The sequence below is a fragment of the Petaurus breviceps genome, unplaced genomic scaffold (genome assembly GCF_028583685.1).
Source record: "Petaurus breviceps papuanus isolate PSGF00001 unplaced genomic scaffold, PetGlider_PUasm1.0 90626, whole genome shotgun sequence".
In the NCBI taxonomy this organism is placed as follows: Eukaryota; Metazoa; Chordata; class Mammalia; order Diprotodontia; family Petauridae; genus Petaurus; species Petaurus breviceps.
In genome coordinates this window covers 326,969-345,601 of record NW_027187290.1, presented here as the reverse complement: position 1 = coordinate 345,601, position 18,633 = coordinate 326,969, and the positions used below count along the sequence as shown (strand labels likewise).

Sequence of the window (18,633 nt, the reverse complement as noted above, 5' to 3'; positions counted from 1 at the left end):
CATCCACTGTTGCTATTGCCATATGTGTGGGCTCCTGCCCTCCATAATACCTCTACTTCAGTGTTACAGATTTCTTCTGCCTACCTCTTCAATTTTCATAGGCCAGAAAAATATCTCATCCCAACTTTTTGTTACTCTGCTGTTCCAAAATTAGATTTCAGGCATTATTTTAAAATTGTTTGGAGGGAATGTTGGGAGAGTTCAGCTGGATGGCTGCCCCTAATCTGCTATCTTGGCTCTGCCCCCCCCCCCCACATACATACACTACCTTTAAAAATGATCACTGGGTATTGGTGTTCTTCAGGACCTCATGAGTCCTTTTTTTTTTTTTTTAAAGAAATTGATTGATTATTCCCTTAAACCATTGCTATCTTTATGTAAAGTGCTATAAATGTATCAGATTTCATTTTCATATTAATAATAATAACACCACTCTCTTTTCAAAATGGAGAAAGATGAATGGTAGATTCCCTGTTTCTATTCCTAACCTTTTAAAAATTTCCAGAAAAATCTCTTGAACAGACTTAATTCCACAGAGCAATAGGAAAATTAATAACAGACATGTGCCACTTGATCTAGTAAATATAACTGATACTGGCTTGCCATTGGATGGTTAAGATAAAAGAAAAGAACCAAAAGGCAATATTCACATGAGCTCGACCAACCACAGATAAAGTATCTAACAAATGGTCTTGTGAAGTAGGTTTGCTTAGAGAGAGAGGGATACATGACAGCAATAAAGATTTGTTACTGCTACCAAAAATGACAGTTCCTTTTCTAAAATAGATTTTTATTCCTATCTTTCGTTTTCCCATCAGCTAGATTTCCCTAGTGTCCTTCCCCCTCTGCTCTCCCAAAAAAAAACTATTCCTTAGAATACAAAACTTAAACAAAGAAAAGAAAAAAGTCAGCAAAATCAATACGGAGAAAACAAATCAAGAGTAACGTAATTCATCTTCTCAGATCTCTTCTTTGAGACTGAGCATGTTCCTTATAATTTCCTAACATTCACTTTCCACTGATTTTTGATTGTTGTTCTTCCCATTTACACTATAATCGTCACTGTATATATTATTCTCTTGGATTTTCTTTGCACGCTTCTCTATATTTATCATGCTAGCAAACTCTTAAAGCACACCAATATAGCATTATATCCACATGCCACAACTTTTTTAGGCATTCACCAAATTGTGGGCATCCACTGTGTTGCCAGTTCTTTGCTAACACACACACACACACACAATGCTGCTATAAATGTTTTGGTGTATATGGAACTTTTAAGAAAGCAGATTTTTTTAGCAGCTTGAACCTATATAAATGGAGGTAGATTTTATAAAGAAACGCAAGAAACTGTACAATGCATTACTGAAGGTTGCAAAAATACCTAGATAGATATGATCAGGTAGTCAGAATTATACAGTCCAAAATTAAAATGTGTCATGAGCTAATAGATAACAAAACCAGTACAGAAATTTTTATCTCCAAATACCTTTGATAAATCAGAAAATAAATTGACCAAGAATCAGAATTACATACAAAAATAACATCCATGATGACCTAATTATAACACATGTCCACAAAAATGTAATAACAATGTTCTTAATAGATGGCGTCATACTGAATACTCACAATCTCCAAACTAGATGGAACAGAAAGCTTTCAAAATATAGAAACCTAGCAGAAAAATAAATTTTAAATGAGGAAAATGAAAGTGTGTGTGTATGTATGTGCATGTGTCTCATTCCCATCATCCCCTTTGCTAGTGGCATTTACGTAAAGGTATTTTCAGAGAGTATAGAGAAGATAAATTTTTATCTCATCATAAACTAGAAAAAGCAAATGTTTCATACACTTGCACAATAGTTTGATGAACATTAAATATAAAAGAATAGGAGTTACTTGTTCTAGGCTCATTTCTATGTAGTCTTTAGTGAACATAAAGACAAGAATGAAATAGTAACAATAATATTAATAATAATAATTCAGACAAGGAAGCAGTATATTCCAGGCATGGGTAGTAGCCTCTGTGAAGGCATGGACCAAGGTCTAGGACATAGCAAATAGGTCAACTGATCAGGAATACTAAGGGCTTCAAGGGGAATAATGTGTAATGAGTTTGTAAAGGTAAACTTAAGGCATATTATGAAAGGTCTTCAGTGTCAGAATGAAGAGTCTGAATTTTAGCCAAGAAACAACAGAGAACCATTAAATGGTTTTGAGAAGGAGAGTGACTTAGCCAAATGAGTATCTTCAGATGATTTTGGCAGCTGCATAAATGATGATGTATTAGAAAGGAGAGGGATGGGATGTGGAGAGAGCAAAGAAGCTATTACAGTAATCGATGGAAGAAGTGACAAGGTCTTGAATTAGGATAGTGGGTGTGCAAATAAAGACAAGGGAGGAAGAGGTGTTGGGAAGAGAGTCTCAGCGAGATTTGGCAACCACAGAAATACACGTCCTGGACATACTTAGGTTTTTGTATACATTTCCCTTCCATATTAATAGCTTTTCAGGTTCCTCTCTGAAGTCAATCCCAAATACACATAAAAAAATATACATTTGGTGAGGAAACTTATCGGTTCTTCCTCCAAAGGATATTGCATTTTTGTTATCATTTATCCAGAGGACTGTAGAAGATATTAAGCAAAAATCAATCCCATTGTCATTTAAAAACAGGGTTTCTCTATTAACTTGCCTAAAACACCATCTCTTGATAAGTGAAAATAAGTCCATCATCATTAAGCAGAAATTATTTTTGTGGGATTTTCCTAATTAGTCAAAGTTCTCATTAGCGGGATGATCCTAGCCCTTATTATTTCATTAGGATTACAGAACGTCTGTGACAGTAATTCAGCTGTAATTAACCAGGGATTAAAATATTTTTTTCTGATGAACCACAGCAAAGTGATCATTATTTTAACATGCATTTTAATATGTACTCGTGGCAGTCTCCACAAATTAGAAATTTTTCCCCTTGCTCTCTGTCAAGGGTCAATTGGCATTTTCATTTTAAACACTGATTTCCAGGCCCAACTGTCACAAAAACGTGCTGAAGGCTGTTAACCATTCAATACAGATAGATGACATACATACATATATACACACATCAGGGGCTTCTCAAGTCTCTAGAAAATAGAAGAGGCTTTTTTTCTTCCCATTCTTCCTACCCCCCCGCTCTGTACTGAATTTTCTGGTCTCTAAGTTTTAGTTTGCTTCTTAATAGTTAAAGAGGATTTCCTTCCTCTGATATGCTTCTCTGAATCACTGCAGAGAGAACAAATTAATGAGGTTCTAAGATTAACCAAGTGGATAAATGAATTCTTAAACAATCCCCACTCTCTGAAGGAGTTCTAGATTTTGCATTTTGAATTGGCCCCATGTAGTATAAGCTCTTTGAAGGAGGAAGGGTGGGGATGGGCTTGGTTTTGGTTGTTGTATCTCCAGCCCTGGCACACAACAGACATCCAATAAATGTTTGATGAGTTGGATTGAAAACAACTTAGTACATTAAGTACCAAGGATACAAATTCCAAGTGGGCTGAGCGACTCACGTCACCAACCACCCACGCTGGCAGGAGGACTAGAGAGGTCTGAGAGCTGTTGATTATCCATTTGTGTCATTTAACACCTTATCAAACAGGAACACTTAAACAGCATTCAAATGAACATCCAAGAACATTAACCATACTGTCTAATCACCACAAAGTAACTACAAGTCCAACAAGCCAGCTCTGTTAAGATTCCCAGAACACAGGTCAACAGATGCTAAGTTCTCTACCACTGATCATGGTCTTTGAAATGAGGGCTAGTCAAAAGTGACAGATTCCAGTCCTGATGATGTATGGAGACTGGCTGTGAGCTGAGACTGTAATGACTCACCATTAAGGAAGAAGCAGTGACAGAAGACCAGGAAAACCAGAATCTGGTTATCATACGTAATATATGCCCGTATAGGTGTGTAAATTTTGCCAGACAGTCTTGCTAACCTTGAAAAAATGTACTCTGTGCAATTGAATGCAATTCCAAAAGTTCAAGGGGTCTTCCTTACAAACTATGATTATTTCCCTAAAGCCAAGCAACTTACCCACTAGGAACACTGTGCTACAAAGAATTGTTTCCAAATGTCTCTCATGACTCCACAGACAGACTTCTGTGGATCTCCGATTTATAGTATAGCATTTGGGGTTTGTGCTTCACCTCTCCAACTAATTTTTTTAAACCAAAGAACATCTTCTAATTTGTAACTTGGAAAAACAAAATTCCCTGTAGACTCACCAGACAGCTGCTACCGAGTGTTGCAAATTCTCCTTTCAAATGGGATTCCATTTCTGTTCATTTGCAAGCTGCAGCCTTTTGTTCTGGAAACCATTACTTCTCCAATAAGCAGGCATTTGCCATTGCCTTTGTGATGCCTTTTGTTAAGACTCAGATACCCTGTAAGAAAAATTCAAGTTTTTAATGTCAGTTAGTAACAGAAAACAAGGTTTTCTGTTCTCAAGAGTGTAGCTCTCAATTCAATTCCACAAGCATTTATTAAGCACTTATTCCATACCGGGGATCAAGAAAAAAAAAAACAAAACAGTCTCTCCCCTTAAGGAGCTTATAGTCTATGAGGGTCACTGGAAACCATGTGTATCTCATACAATATTCTGTTTTTTTCAGATGCATATATATATATATATATATATATATATATATATATATATATATATATATACATCCAAATTCCAGGCACAGACTGAGCAGGCAAACTCACTGAATAAATTCCCTTATCTAGTCAAATAACCTAGGCTTCTTTCACACTGGGGACCAGCCACATGCTTTCCAGATGCTGAAAAAACCAGGTGGCAACATGGAATCTGTCACAAGAAAGCCAGTTTCCCCCACAAATTGGAATTCCAGAATGAGGGCCCATGGTTTGAAGCAAATTACTCCCACACAAATGACCCTGGTGATGAAACAATCCACAGGACCATTAATTTAGGCTGAAAAGAAAGGTTCTTGAGTGATGTGCTATCATATCCATTTGTACTTGACCACAAAAGATTGACCATTTTGAATATGACTCAGACATCCTGAAAGGTGTGTTGATGCATTCAGGGTGGCTCTCCCCCAGGCCACAGAAAAGGTTTACTTGTGGTTTGGAAGTTGATCTTGTTTTATATGGTTCTGTATATATAAGAGATGCACATCCAGGGAGTCAAAATGGTAAAAAAAAAAAATCAGTTTAGTTATAACCAAAGTTGTTCCAATTTGGTTGGGATTCAAGCCAACCCTGATTCAAACAAGTTTGAACTTTTTCCCACTAAGTTTTGTTTTGTTTTGATTCAGTACCATTTAAGCTTCAAGACTTAAAATTCTTAGTCAAGTTCCAGTCTTGGGGGTGGTGGGTAGAACGAGGTGGAGTAAAGAGAAAAGGGATCATATATTCTTCTCATTTTCGGTTCAATTCATTCAAACCAACAAACATTTACTGTTCAAGCCTATTTAAAAGCAAGGAAACTTGATTCCACACACAGAGAATTTGATATGAAGGCCCTTAGCCCATCTGAGTTGGGAGTCTCCAGTTTCAATACAACTTTTCAGGGAAAACCTGGACCCAATCCATCTAAGTGAAGGGCATATTTTTTAACTTATTCAAGTCTCAGAGAGAAAAAAAAGTTCCTGGATAGATCTCTGTGGTTGCAAATCTACTTTAATCTTTTCCAGGTGAGGGTCAGTTCATTCCCTGGCTTTAAATCTATAAATGACAAGGATGGAATGGAGCACCTTTCTAGGGTTATTGAGGTTTAAGTTAGCCATTCCTTTACCAACAAGGCATCCTTATTGGCAAACACCCCCATCCCCACCTGACCTCCCATACTAACCTCCTATGAATTCTGCCAGTCAACATAGATCAGAAGTCTCAAGAATTAAAAGTATCCAGACACACAGGGACCTAACAGAAGGCAAGAGAGAAATGAATTAGAGATAAATCAAGAAAGAGCTAAGGAAAAATGAAATTCTGTTTCATATAGACATGTAAAACAATATGGCAAAATGAATAGCAGGTAGGCCTTGGAATCCAACTTCTGACCTATATTACCAGGGGGACTACGGACAAGTCACTTGCCCACTCAGTGCTCTGGCAGCTACTGGAGTTCTCCATCTGGTAAATAGATAAGGACCAAACAAACAATCTAGCACAGCAGAGAGAGCCGCTGCAGTAAACTTCTAAGATGAAATGAATAAGAGTCACACAGGATGGGCAGGCATGCATGTTCTGCAAGAACCCACATCAATGAAATTAAAGTCACTGTAGTATTGAACTACTTGCCGTCTTGATTGCAACAGGGCAAGATAGAGTGGTGTTGTTCAAAGCAGTACATGAGCTATTGATAACTTTTACATTTTGCTCCTTATAACTCTAGTTTTAGGGCATGCAGAAGGCTAGGAAAAGAAGACCACAGGCAAGAAAGAAAGTTTTACAGTTTACAACACTGGCAGCCATTTTGAGGTAATATGTCTGGCCAGCAGGAAGGACTCTAGGCTCCTCTAGGGAAATGTCAAGCATGGTTAAATCATTTCACAAACTGTGTGACAGAGTTAAAACAGAGTTTCACGTGCAAATGTGGGTCATCTATCAAGTGAGGCAGTCATAGCAGTCTCTAAAGGGGAGGACAGCATTGGTTAAGAATGACTATTTCCTTACTAATAACTTTAACTTCAGAAATTGTTACCATCCATTACATATTTTTATAAAAATTTACAACCATATCTATACAATAACTTGTGCAAACCACTTTTGCTAGATAGAAAAGGAGAAGGATTTTTCTATATGTTGCACCAGATCTGGCCTCTGCTTTTCACCTTTTTTAGGGAGTTCTGGCCCAAAAAGACTATGTTGGCCCTTTGTCAGCCCTCTCCAAAGAGTCTACAGCTTGCAAGGCCTTGGGCAAGGAGGCCTTAAAAAAACGGTTAGAAAGAGGACCTTCTATGGAGTTTAATGTCTAAATGATCTATGGGCCACAGAGAAAAAAAATCAAAAGGTATGTCTAGCACCAAGATTGAATCCATACATTTCCATGAATAGATGTGTCAATCAAAAACTGTTTGTGGGACCCACCTACAAAACAGTCATATCCCTAGAAAACATCTTGCCTTCTTGGGCTCTGTTTAGTTTTAGATAAAAGACTTAGGTGGGGCATGCACTACCTCATAGAAGTAGTAGACTTATGGGCCTCAGGGAACAGAACTAAGATCATTGGGTGGAAGTCACAAGGAGACAGATTAGACAGAGACTCCATATAACAAAGAACTCCCTCATAGTTTTAACTTGACAAAGACAGAACAGGATGCCTCATGAGGTAGTAAGTCCCACATCACTGAAAGGCTTCAAGCAGAGACTGCAAGGGGAATGAATACGCAGAGCTGAAAGAGACGTTGACACCATATAGCCCAACCTCCGGGGTTTCCCAGACTAGGTAGTAGCAGGTATTCTCTGGCTACTGTCACTGAGTCATGTGACTCTATCTTCTCCTCCAACTCAGGTCTGTACAGTTCCAGAGGGTGTCTCTCCTTTACTACCATTGGCTTGAGGCCCTGCTGGCTGCACCCTCCCCACTGCCAGGCACCAGTTATAGTATTCCAGTTCCATTTAAGCACTTAGCTTTTACACAGGAATATTTATTTCCAAGATACAGAAACCACAAATACTTGCTCTCAGTACCTCAAGAGGCACATTTTCCCCTATCCCATCTAGGTATGGGGGGAAAACAGGCTCAAATTTAGCTCAGTTGCTACGGAACAATGTGCCCACCAAGTTCACAAGTTCACAACATGACTACTGGATGAGGCCTTGTCTTGGCTATCACTAAGCTGGGTCCCAAAGGTCACTACCAAAGGTCCTTGCTACTCTGGACAATAGTGATGAACTGGCTGTAAAACTTCACAAGATGACAGAAAACAGTAAAGAATTATAAAGAAATGTAGATGCCAAGGATCAATGCTCATTTCTGGGGGGCTCGTATCCTCAACAGGGAGAAGGGAGCCTCCATGTCTCTCCTCTTACAGCATTGTCTCCCAACAGATACTGTCAGTGAAAAAATCAACCCACAAAGCACAGCCACAAACAATGGGATGAAGAAACTAGGCAGAAGACAACTCGAGCTTTTTTGATGACGTCCCTACAATTGAACAAGTCTTCTTGATGCCAGGCCCAGCATTCTATCCACTGTGTCACCTAGCTGCCCAACAGCATAGGTTAAAGTCAAATGTGATTTTGTGAATTGTCCTGGCAATATGATACATGAAGTTAACTAGTTTCCTTTCTAGGGCCAGCTGGCACAATGGATAGAGAACTGGCCTTGGAATCAGGAAGACTCATCATACTGAGTCCAAATCTGGCCTCAGACATTTATTACGTGTGTGGCCCTGGGCAATTCTCTTAACCCTGTTTGCCTCAGTTTCCTCATCTGTAAAATAACCTGGAGAAGGAAATGGCAAACCACTCCAGTATCTTTGTCAAGAAACCCCCAAATAGGATCACCAACAGGCAGATAAGACCGAACAACAATTTTCTTTTTATCCCTGGTTGTAATGATTGGATTGTTACGTTATAAGCCTAAACAAATGTGCTTTAGAGCTAGGAGCTAGAGAAATGAATCCACTTTCAAGGAAATACATAAAGGGAGCTTGTTACCATAGGGCACTAGCTCCCAGACTTGAGTGGAGACCCAAATGAACATCACTGAGTAGACACAGAAACATCTTCAGGTATCCCATGAAAAAAAACTCCAAGAAATAGCTGAGAATCTCTTCCATCTAGACTGTAAGCACTGTAACAAGTCATATTACTCTTTAAATTTTTTTTTTGCTTTTTTAGAGGGGGGAGGGCAGGGCAATTGGAGTTAAGTGACTTGCCCAACGTCACCTGGCTAGTAAGTGTTAAATGTCTGAGGTCAGATTTGAATGCAGGTCCTCCTGACTCCAGGGCAGGTGCTCTATTCACTGTGCCACCTAGCCACCCCAGTCATATGAGTCTTTCTATAATAGCTCATGTTTATATAGTGTTTAAAGGTTTTCCAAAGCACTTTCCCCTCATAATTGGAGATGTAAAGAATATAAGGTCCTTTAGAAAACATTATTTTTTCAATTAGCAAAAATCAATTTTTCCTCCATTAACTTTGGTAGTACTATCAATTTTATTCATCAGTATGACCCAGCCAAGAACCTAAGTATTCTTATAGTTAAATTATTATTTATTTCTTTAAGAAATAATTTGTAATTGAATCTATAACAGTAACTTGTTATGTTCATGTTATGTTATAACATCTATAATAATCTATAACAGTAACATGTTATTTTATAACAGTAACATGTATGTTACTTTGATAGGTTGACTCCTAGATATTTTAAATATTTTGTAATTATTTTGAATGAGATTTCCCTTTCCTTTGTTCTCTCTTGGGTTTTGTTATTTTATAGAAATGCCATTTCTCTTTATGGATTTACTTTGTAGTCTGCAATACTGATTTTTAAAAACCCTATTACTTGTCTCAATTAGTTTCTTCACAATTTCCCTAGGATGTTCTAAGGAAACTATAAAGCCATCAGCATCAGCAAACAGCCAACCACAAGTTGGGAGAGTGAGATGGGGCATGTCTCTTTGCCTTTAACTTCTTTCTCTTTTTTATTGCTTCTGCTACCATTTCTAGAACTATATTACATAAAAGCATGGAGTTAGCATCGTTGCTTTACTCATTCTTTTTTTTTTGTTTTATTGTTTATCATTTAGTTTATTTATGAAATAATAAAAATTTATTTATAAACATTTAATAGATTTGGAAAATTAAGCTCAAAATAATATGGAGAATTGTCCAACATCACAGTTAGCAGAATAAAAGAAGAGGGGTTCAAACCTAGGTCTTCTAATTCTGAATCCAGTAAATGTCTTTCTAACAAGATCCCTTCCCACGCCCAGCCCCATTCATACGCAAACATTCTCCTGCTTGGAATTTCAAGAGTGATCCTTGGAGTTGGAAAAGTATAAGATGGGCTTATCTGCTTTAAAAAAACTGTTTTTTTTTAACATTTGTTTTTAAAACTTTGATTTCCAGATTATTTCCCTTCTTCCCTCATCACCTACTCCTACTGGGAAGATAAGTGATTCAATATAAATTGTACATGTGTAGTTATGCAAAATATTTCCATAGAAGATATATTGTGAAAGACTAACTATATTTCCGTCCATCCTACCCCGCCCCCATAAATTCTATTATCTATTTTGACCCTGTCCCTTTTCAAAAGTGTATGCCTCTAACTCCCCTCCCCCCTTTCTGCCCTCCCTTTTATCATCCCCACTCTTATCCCTTCCCCCCCTACTTTCCTGTAGTGTGAGATACCCAATAGAGTGTGTATGTTATTCCTTCCTTAAGCCAAATTCAATGAGAATAAAGTGGCCCCATTTCCTTTTGCCTTCCTGTTCTTCCCCTCCATTGTAACAGTTTCCTCTTTCCTCTTTTATATAATTTACCCTATTCTATCTCTCCCTATCTCCTTCTCTCATGATATTCCTCTCACCTCTTAATTTTAATTTTTAGAGGTCATCCCTTCATATTCAACTAATCCTGTACCCTCTGTTTATATATATACATGTACACACACACACACACATATATACACACTCACATATTTATACACACATACACCCTCCTATATAAACACATAAATGTGTGTATGTATATATATATGTACACACACATATATTCCCTTCAACAATCATCATATACTGAGAAGTCTCTTGAGTTACAATTACCATTTTTCCATATAAGAATGTAAATCATTCAACTTTAATAAGTTCCTTATAATTTCGTTTTCCTGTCAACCTTCTCATGCTTCTCTTACTTCTTGTATTTGAAAGTCAAATTTTCTGTTCAGCTCTGTTTCTTTCATCAAGAATGCTTGAAAAATCCTCTATTTCATTGAATGACCATATTTTCCCCTGAAACATTATACTCAGTTTTGCTGGGTAGGTGATTCTTGGTTTTAATCATAGGTCCTTTGATCTGCAGAATATCATATTTCAAGCCCTTCAATCCCTTAATGTAGAAACAGCTAGATCTTGTGTTATCCTGACTGTGTTTCCATAATACTCAAATTTTTTTCTTCCTGGCACTTGTAATATTTTCTCCTTCACCTGGGAACTCTGGAATTTGGCTATAATATTCCTAGGAGTTTTCTTTTGGGGATCTTTTTCAAGAAGTGAGTGGTGAATTCTTTCAATTTCTACTTTGCCCTCTGGTTCTAGAATATCAGGGCAATTTTTCTTAAGAATTTCTTGAAGGATGATTTCTAGGTTCTTTTTAATTTTTTATGGCTTTCAGGCAGTCCAATAATTTTTAAATTATCTCTTCTGGATCTATTTTCCAGGTCAGTGGTTTTTTTACAATGAGATATTTCACATTGCCTTCTATTTTTTCATTTGTTTGGATCTGTTTTACAGTATTTTGGTTTCTCATAAAGTCATTAGCTTCCATTTGCTCCAATCTAATTTTGAAGAAATTTTTCTCTTCAGTGAGTTTTTGAAATTCCTTTCCATCTGGCAAATTAGTCTTTTTAAGGAATTTTTCTCCTCATTGGCTTTTTGGGTCTCCTTTGTCATTTGAGTTAGTCTATTTTTTAAGGTGTTATTTTCTTCAGTCAGACTGTTGACTCACATTTCTTGATATTCTTGCATCATTGTCATTTCTCTTCCCAATTTTTCCTCCACTTCTCTTACTTGATTTTCAAAATCCTTTTTGAGCTCCTCCATGGCCTGTGACCAACTCATAGTTTTCTTGGAAGCTTCTGATGCAAGAATTCTGATTTCGTTGTCTTCCTCCTGTTCTGTGCTTTGATCCAAAAAAGGATTCTATGGGCTGATAGTGCTTCCTCTGCTTGCTCATCTTGCCATACAATTACTTGATTTTTATGCTCTTTGTCACAGTAGAACTCTGCTTCCAGAATGGAGAGAGCTTTGTCCCAAATGTCAGTGGTCTGAGGACGGTGCCCTCCCTACAGACACCACACTGGCACACTAGCATTTCTCACCCCAGGACCACCGCCCAAGACAGTGACCCATATGCAAGCAGGTTAAAGCAAGAGCAATTACCCTCTGAATGGTAGCTTGGTCCCCCTACCATCTGCAGGCCAGGAGCTCCTGAGGCAGCCACAAGGCAGTGCCACCATATCTCTGCCAAGTGGTTCCAACAGAGTTTTCCACTGACCTTCTACCTTCTCTTTGGCATTTATGGGTTGAGAAGTCTGGAAACCACCACAGCTGCTGGTGCTTCACTCTCCTGAAGTCTGCTCTGGCCGCTGCTGATTGGTGTTGCCTTGGGGCCAGAACCAGGTGGCTTGCTGGTACTGCCTTCTGCCCCTAGAGCACTGTGATGGACCCTTCCTGTTGGCCTGCTGGGCTGTCTTCAGTGGGAGATTTGTTTTTCTCTGTCACTTTGTGGGTTCCAAAGCTCTAAAATTTGTTTACAGTCATATTTTACAGTCAATGGAGGTGGTTGTGGGGGGGAGCTCATGGAATTTCCTGCTTCTACTCTGCCATCTTGGCTCCACCATCTGCAAGTGATGTCTTGGTAGTATACTTTCCATGGATGCTCACACTGATAATGAGGTTGACACATACATTGCTGAGCTAGTTCAGTGTTTGGGAGACTCCAAAGGGAACTGTAAAATGTCACGAAGAAGGATGGACCATTATAAGCTGCAACACTTCATAAAGCAGGAGAGGTCAGAACTAAAAAGAGCTTGGCTTCCCATGCTGCCACCTGCCGCTCCTCGCATTACTCTTATTCTTATTTGGAAAACTTCTAAGTGTACCCCATACCAATCATCTCTTCATTGCTAAATCTAATGATCTTTTCTGGGTCCTAATCCTTTTAAACCTCTATACTTACATTTGACACTGTTGACTACCTTCTGGATACTCTCTCCCATCAGGGTTTTCATGACACTACTCTCCTTTGGTTTGCTCCCTACCTATGGTACTAACTATATCTGCCTATTTCTTCTCAGTCTCTTTTGCTGGCTCCTCATCCACAATGTGTTCCCCAAAGCTCTCTCCATCAGTTGCCATTTCCACTTTCATTACATCTTGACCTCTTTTCTCCAATCACATAGCTACCAATTTATTTTAGGTGCTACTCACCTCTTGCTTAGATTTGTAAATTGGTTTTTAGTCAAATTTTATTTTATCAATTAACAAGCATTTATTTTCTCCCCCTTTCACCTCTTCACTAAAAAACAAGCACCACATATGCATACTAAAGCACCACAAAATGCCACATTGGCCATGTCCCAAAATGTGCCCCATTGGCCTTTGTTCCTACTCCTGAATTCTGTGATCTAGTCAAACTGGACTTCTCTCTGTAATACATAAGATTCTCTCTCCATTCTTCCTTTAAGATGCAGCTCAAAGAGCCATCTTCTACAAAAGTCATTCCTCATTCTCCTCAACTGCTAGTTCTTTTCATAAACCATTTGTATATATTGATATTTATTAACTTTATGTTGGATATATTTTTATAGGTACTAGTTGTCTCCCCCATTAGAATGTAAGTTCAAGGGAAGTGGAGATTGTTTCATTTGGTGTACTTGTATACCCTGTGTCTAGCATAGTCCCCGGTATAGCGTAGGTGCTTAATAAATACTACTCAAAGTGGCCCATAACACAGAGATGCTATAATAGAATAAAAATCACCAGAACTTTCCCACCCAAAGGAGTGTCATTCCTGAGTCACTGTGGAAATCTGAGCACTGGTTCCTATAAGGCCTCCATTTCCCAAATAATTTTGGGATTTGTTTTGGGAACTGCCTTCAGAACCTATGACACCATCTTCAAAATCTCCTGAATGGTAACAAATCTTCTTTTGGGGGTAGACTGGATTTTCAGAACTGGGAGAAATTAATCCTATAGGCAAATGACTCACAGAACTTAGAGAAAGGAGGGAGGTCATCTAGTTGAGCTTTTTCATTTTACAGGTGTGAAAGCTGAAGGATCCAGAGAATCAAATGAATTGCCTACAGTCACAGAGGGAATAAATGCCCAAGTCAAGCCCTGAACTCGAATATTCTGCCTTCAAAATCAGCATTCTTTCTACCATATTCCAATAGCTCTCTTCTTATAAAGAAATTGATGAAGAACTGCCATCCCCTACATTTCCAGTGCATGTATTCTCACACTTTGTATAAGAATTAAAGAATCGATTCAGCTAACATTTATCAATCACCTACTAAAAGGAAAACCCTGTTCCAGGTACTGTGCAAGGTACAGCAATGAACAGATTCATGATCAAGCTCTTAAGGTTAGCGGTAACATACTTCTATGGGGCCTTGCAGTCCACAAAATACTTTCTTTACAAAAACTATATAAGAAACATAATACAATTATTGTATTTTCTATTTTACAGATTAGGAAACTAAGAATCATGGAGGCGTGGTAACTAGTTAACTCTCCATTTTCCATCAACAGCTCTTGGTTTCAACCCCCTGGAACATCTTCTGTCTCCAGAATATCATCCAGGATAAGGTGATCACCTAAAATCTCATCACCATGTTGATTGACTCAGTTTCTGAATTCAATACCTCTCAGTTCCTCTCCCTGGAGGGCTATAAGGGAGAGTATTAAATTCCTCAACAAATATTCCTTCACAGAGGGCTCTGAACTTTGAGAACTCTCTAGGTAACTGCATTTTCCATCAACAGCTTTACTTCATTTCTCCTTCACAAGACATCATGCCCCTGTGCTGGATATCCCCTGGTTCCCTCATCCCCACCATTCAACTTCCTTTGGTGTATTTTCTTCCCTCATTCAATTTTAATGTCTTTCCAGGTGCTACTGTCTTTCATTAGTTGAATTGCCAGCACTTGGCACCATGCCTAGCATGTAGTAAGCATTTAATAAATACTTACTGAATTAAATTAAATTGAAGTGTCTTGCCCAAGACTACATCATGAGTTAATGACAGAGCTAAGGTTCAAAGCCAGGTCTTCTATCTTCAAGGCTCTCCAAATTTCTAATCAGAGTGATGGTTATTAAGGGAATAAAATCACGCACACATATAACTAGAATACAAGTTCACAGATTCACAGAACCACAGATGAAAACCTCAAAGGGACCTTAGAGACCATCTCATTCAACTCCCTCCTTTTAAAGATGAGAGAATTGAAGCACAAAGGGGTTAAATATGTTGACAGTAAGTCACCTAGGGGCCCACAGACACCAAGTGACAGAGATGGGAATTGAACCTGGGTCCTCTGATTCCAAATGAAGAACTCTTTCTGCTTCACCACACTGAAAATGACAAGTTCCCAAAGAATGCTGTCTGATGAAAGTACAAAAGAGCAAGGTCACTTTCCACATTCTACTTCCAGAAAGACTTCATTGCAAGCCCAGCATTTGAGCTAAGCCTTGAATGCTACTTTGCTTTTGTAAAAAATTTTATAGTGCACATCCTTCTTTCATAAAACTTGTCAATCAGGCCACCTGATTTTTTTTCTCCCCTACCAATGTATCAGATTGCAATGTTTTTTGTTTTTGCTTTTGGAGGGGGGAGGGTAAGGCAATTGGGTTTACGTAACTTGCCCAAGGTCACACAACTAGTCACACAGGTAGTTTTAGAATCCACATCTTCTGTCTCCAAATTCACTGCCCTTCTCAATGCACCAGCGTCATGTCTGACTCTTCATGACTCCATTTGGGGTTTTCTTGGCAGAGATGCTGGAGCAGTTTGTCTTTTCCTTTTCCAGTTCATTTGACAGATGAGGAAACTGAGGCAAACAGGGTGAAGTGAATTGCCCAGGGTCACACAGCTAGTACCTGTCTGAGCCCAGATTTGCACTCACAAAGAGGAGTCCTCCTGACTCCAGGCCCAGCACTCTATGCACTGTGCCACCTAATCACCCATGCTACCTTCAAACAGGCTTTCCTACCTTACCTACTACTGCCCTGAATGTGACATTAAGGGGCTAAAGGAGTAAATCTCAACTAAATATTCATCACACACAGTGCACCATCTTCTGAATATGTAATATAACTCCCTTCTCCGTCCCCCTCCAAAGTAATGCAAACTGTTTGGGGACTGTCTCTAGCCTCTGGATGCTTTCGCTGGCTATCCTCCATGTGTGGAATGCTCTCCATTCTCATCTTGTCCTCCTGGCTTTCTTGGAGTGCCAGCTAAATCCCACCTTTTCCAGGAAGCTGTTCTCAATCCTTTATGATGCTAGGATCTTCCTTCTGTCAAATATCTTCAATTTCTCCTGTCTATAGCTTTTTTGTACGTAGTTATTTGCATATTGTCTTCCCCCATTAGACTGGCAATTGTTTGAGGGCAGCAACAATTGTCTTTTTTGCTTTCTTTGTATCCCTAGCACTTAGTACAGTACCTAGTACATCAGAGGTACTTTATAAGTGCTTATTGACGCACTGTTTTCCATGTTGTCTCTGTATCCCTGGCATTCATCATAGTGATTTCCACATAGTACATGTTTAATAAGTATCTGTTAAATAGATAAATCAGATCTGTCAAATAGTTCCTTCAGAACTGGAAGGAACCTGCAAGATAATGGAAGGGAAGCTTCACTAGTTTACAGGAGCTCCGGATTCTAAGCCCAGAATCATTCTTAGTGACTGGCAAAGGGTACAAGGGCACAAATACATTCTTGCTACCCTTGTAAAAATACGCGTAAACAGGTCTCTGCTGCATCACTTTCACAGGATGTTTAAAGAAATGATTATAAATATGTTCATTATAAGCAGAGTCTATAGAACCTGGGGTGAGTGATCTTTAACTCCCAGAAACATATGGGCCACTTTTTAGTACCTGAAATTCTCCACTGACTACCTCATCATATCATGATTACCTGCCACTCACCATGGCAAACTCCTATGAAACTAATCAGCCATCAGCTGATAAATACACTTGAACTCCTAATCTGTTACCTGTCACACCAGCACAGTAGACCAACATTTCTGCTACTCAGCAATGAAATCTGCTTACAATATCCCAAAGTAGGTTTTGAGGATTTGGGGTTCAGTGACTGTAGTGTTAAAAATTTCCAGAAAAACTTCACAAAATCAGATATCCATATCACTGGCAATAACTCAAAGGCACACAGACAGAATTACAAGTTGATAAACATTTTTCCAAGCTGACCAGTAGAGGACTAAAACACAAGTTTGTGCAGAGAATGACAGCGACTTGACTTTATTTTCTCACTAATATTGTTACTTGTATGTAAAACCAAAGAGAAGTAAAGCCCACTGAAGTATCTGTCATAATAAAGTGGACTATCCTGGACCCAAATTCTCACAATGGGGCCATTGCTGCAGTGACTTCCTTCCATTAAAATTAGGCAGAAGGGTTGTCTATTGTTTCTGATTTCCTTAGACATTATTCTTTATTGTAATTTCCTCCAACTGAGGCAAGAGTGCTTAGAAAGCAGCAATCTCATTATTAAGAGGCTCACCTCCTGCTTGAGTTGTTAAGATGGTTCCAGGAAAATAGTCCTTCCTTCTGGATTAACATAATGGAAGGGAACTGTCCATCACAGAAGTCAAAGATGCTGACACAGTAAAAAGGGAAGAGAGGAAGACTTGGGAAATTGGAAACACTTAGCTACTAAGCCCTTAGTCAAACAGTTACCTGGAATAAAAAATAAACACAGGGATAACCAGGTATGGGAAGGCCACACCAGGAAAAAAGAAGAAAAATATGGATTCAGTAAGTTTTGGTTCTCACTCTATAACTCAACAGTTACAGAGACCTGTGAGAGCTACCATAATAACATTCTCAACTCCAAATGAAATCCTTACCTCCTGTCACACAATAATTTTGGTCCTTTTACCAGCCACTGCAGTGCCAATATGAAGCAGACTTTTTGGAAAATCTAGCCTAGGGGAATAAACACTCCTCTAGCTACTGGACTATATCAGAATCACAGAAGCTCCAAGTTGTAAAGGATGTCAGAGGTCTTCTAGTTCAATCCAGATAGAAAAAAAAAGCCCTAATACAATTCTGAGAGGGATCCATTGCCTCCTCAGATAGGCTACTGGAACTGTGTGGAAGTCATGTGTAGATGGGAGAGAAAGGGAGAGTGGGAAAGAGGAGGGGCTAGAAGATGTGTTTCGAGAGTGTGTGTGTATCTATGTAGGTAGGGAGGGAGGAAGCTAGACAGACAGACAGATATAGATAGATAGATAGATAGATAGATAGATAGATAGATAGATAGATAGATAGATAGATAGATAGGTGGATAGATATATAGATAGATGCAATTATCATAATCATAATAGCTAACTTTTATACAGTGCTTACTACATGCCAGGCACTGTGCTATGTACTTTAAATTATTACCTCATTTCATCCTCACAACAACCCTGGGAGGTAGGTGCTATTATTATCCCCATTTTACAGATGAGAAAACTGAGGTTCAGTGACTTGCTCAGGGGGGTCACACAGCCAGTAAGTGGCTGAGGCTAGATTTGAGCTCCAATATTTTTACTTTTTATTTTATTTTATTGCTTTTTGGAGGGCAATGTGTGGTTAAGTGACTTGCCCAAGGTCACATGGCTAGTTTTTGTGTTAAGTATCTGAGGCTGGA

General features: G+C 38.7%; 1 long non-coding RNA gene across 1 annotated transcript in view; it reads right to left on the bottom strand.

The window, feature by feature from the left end:
* The window catches only part of LOC138143064 (uncharacterized), a 289,623-nt gene that overhangs the window by 213,838 nt on the left and 57,152 nt on the right, over positions 1–18,633 (bottom strand). Inside the window, exons 2-3 of the long non-coding RNA XR_011163595.1 lie at positions 5,868–5,938; positions 4,276–4,434 (exon numbers count right to left, since the gene is read on the bottom strand). This is a non-coding gene — a long non-coding RNA (uncharacterized lncRNA). The remainder of the gene's footprint in view (positions 1–4,275; positions 4,435–5,867; positions 5,939–18,633) is intronic.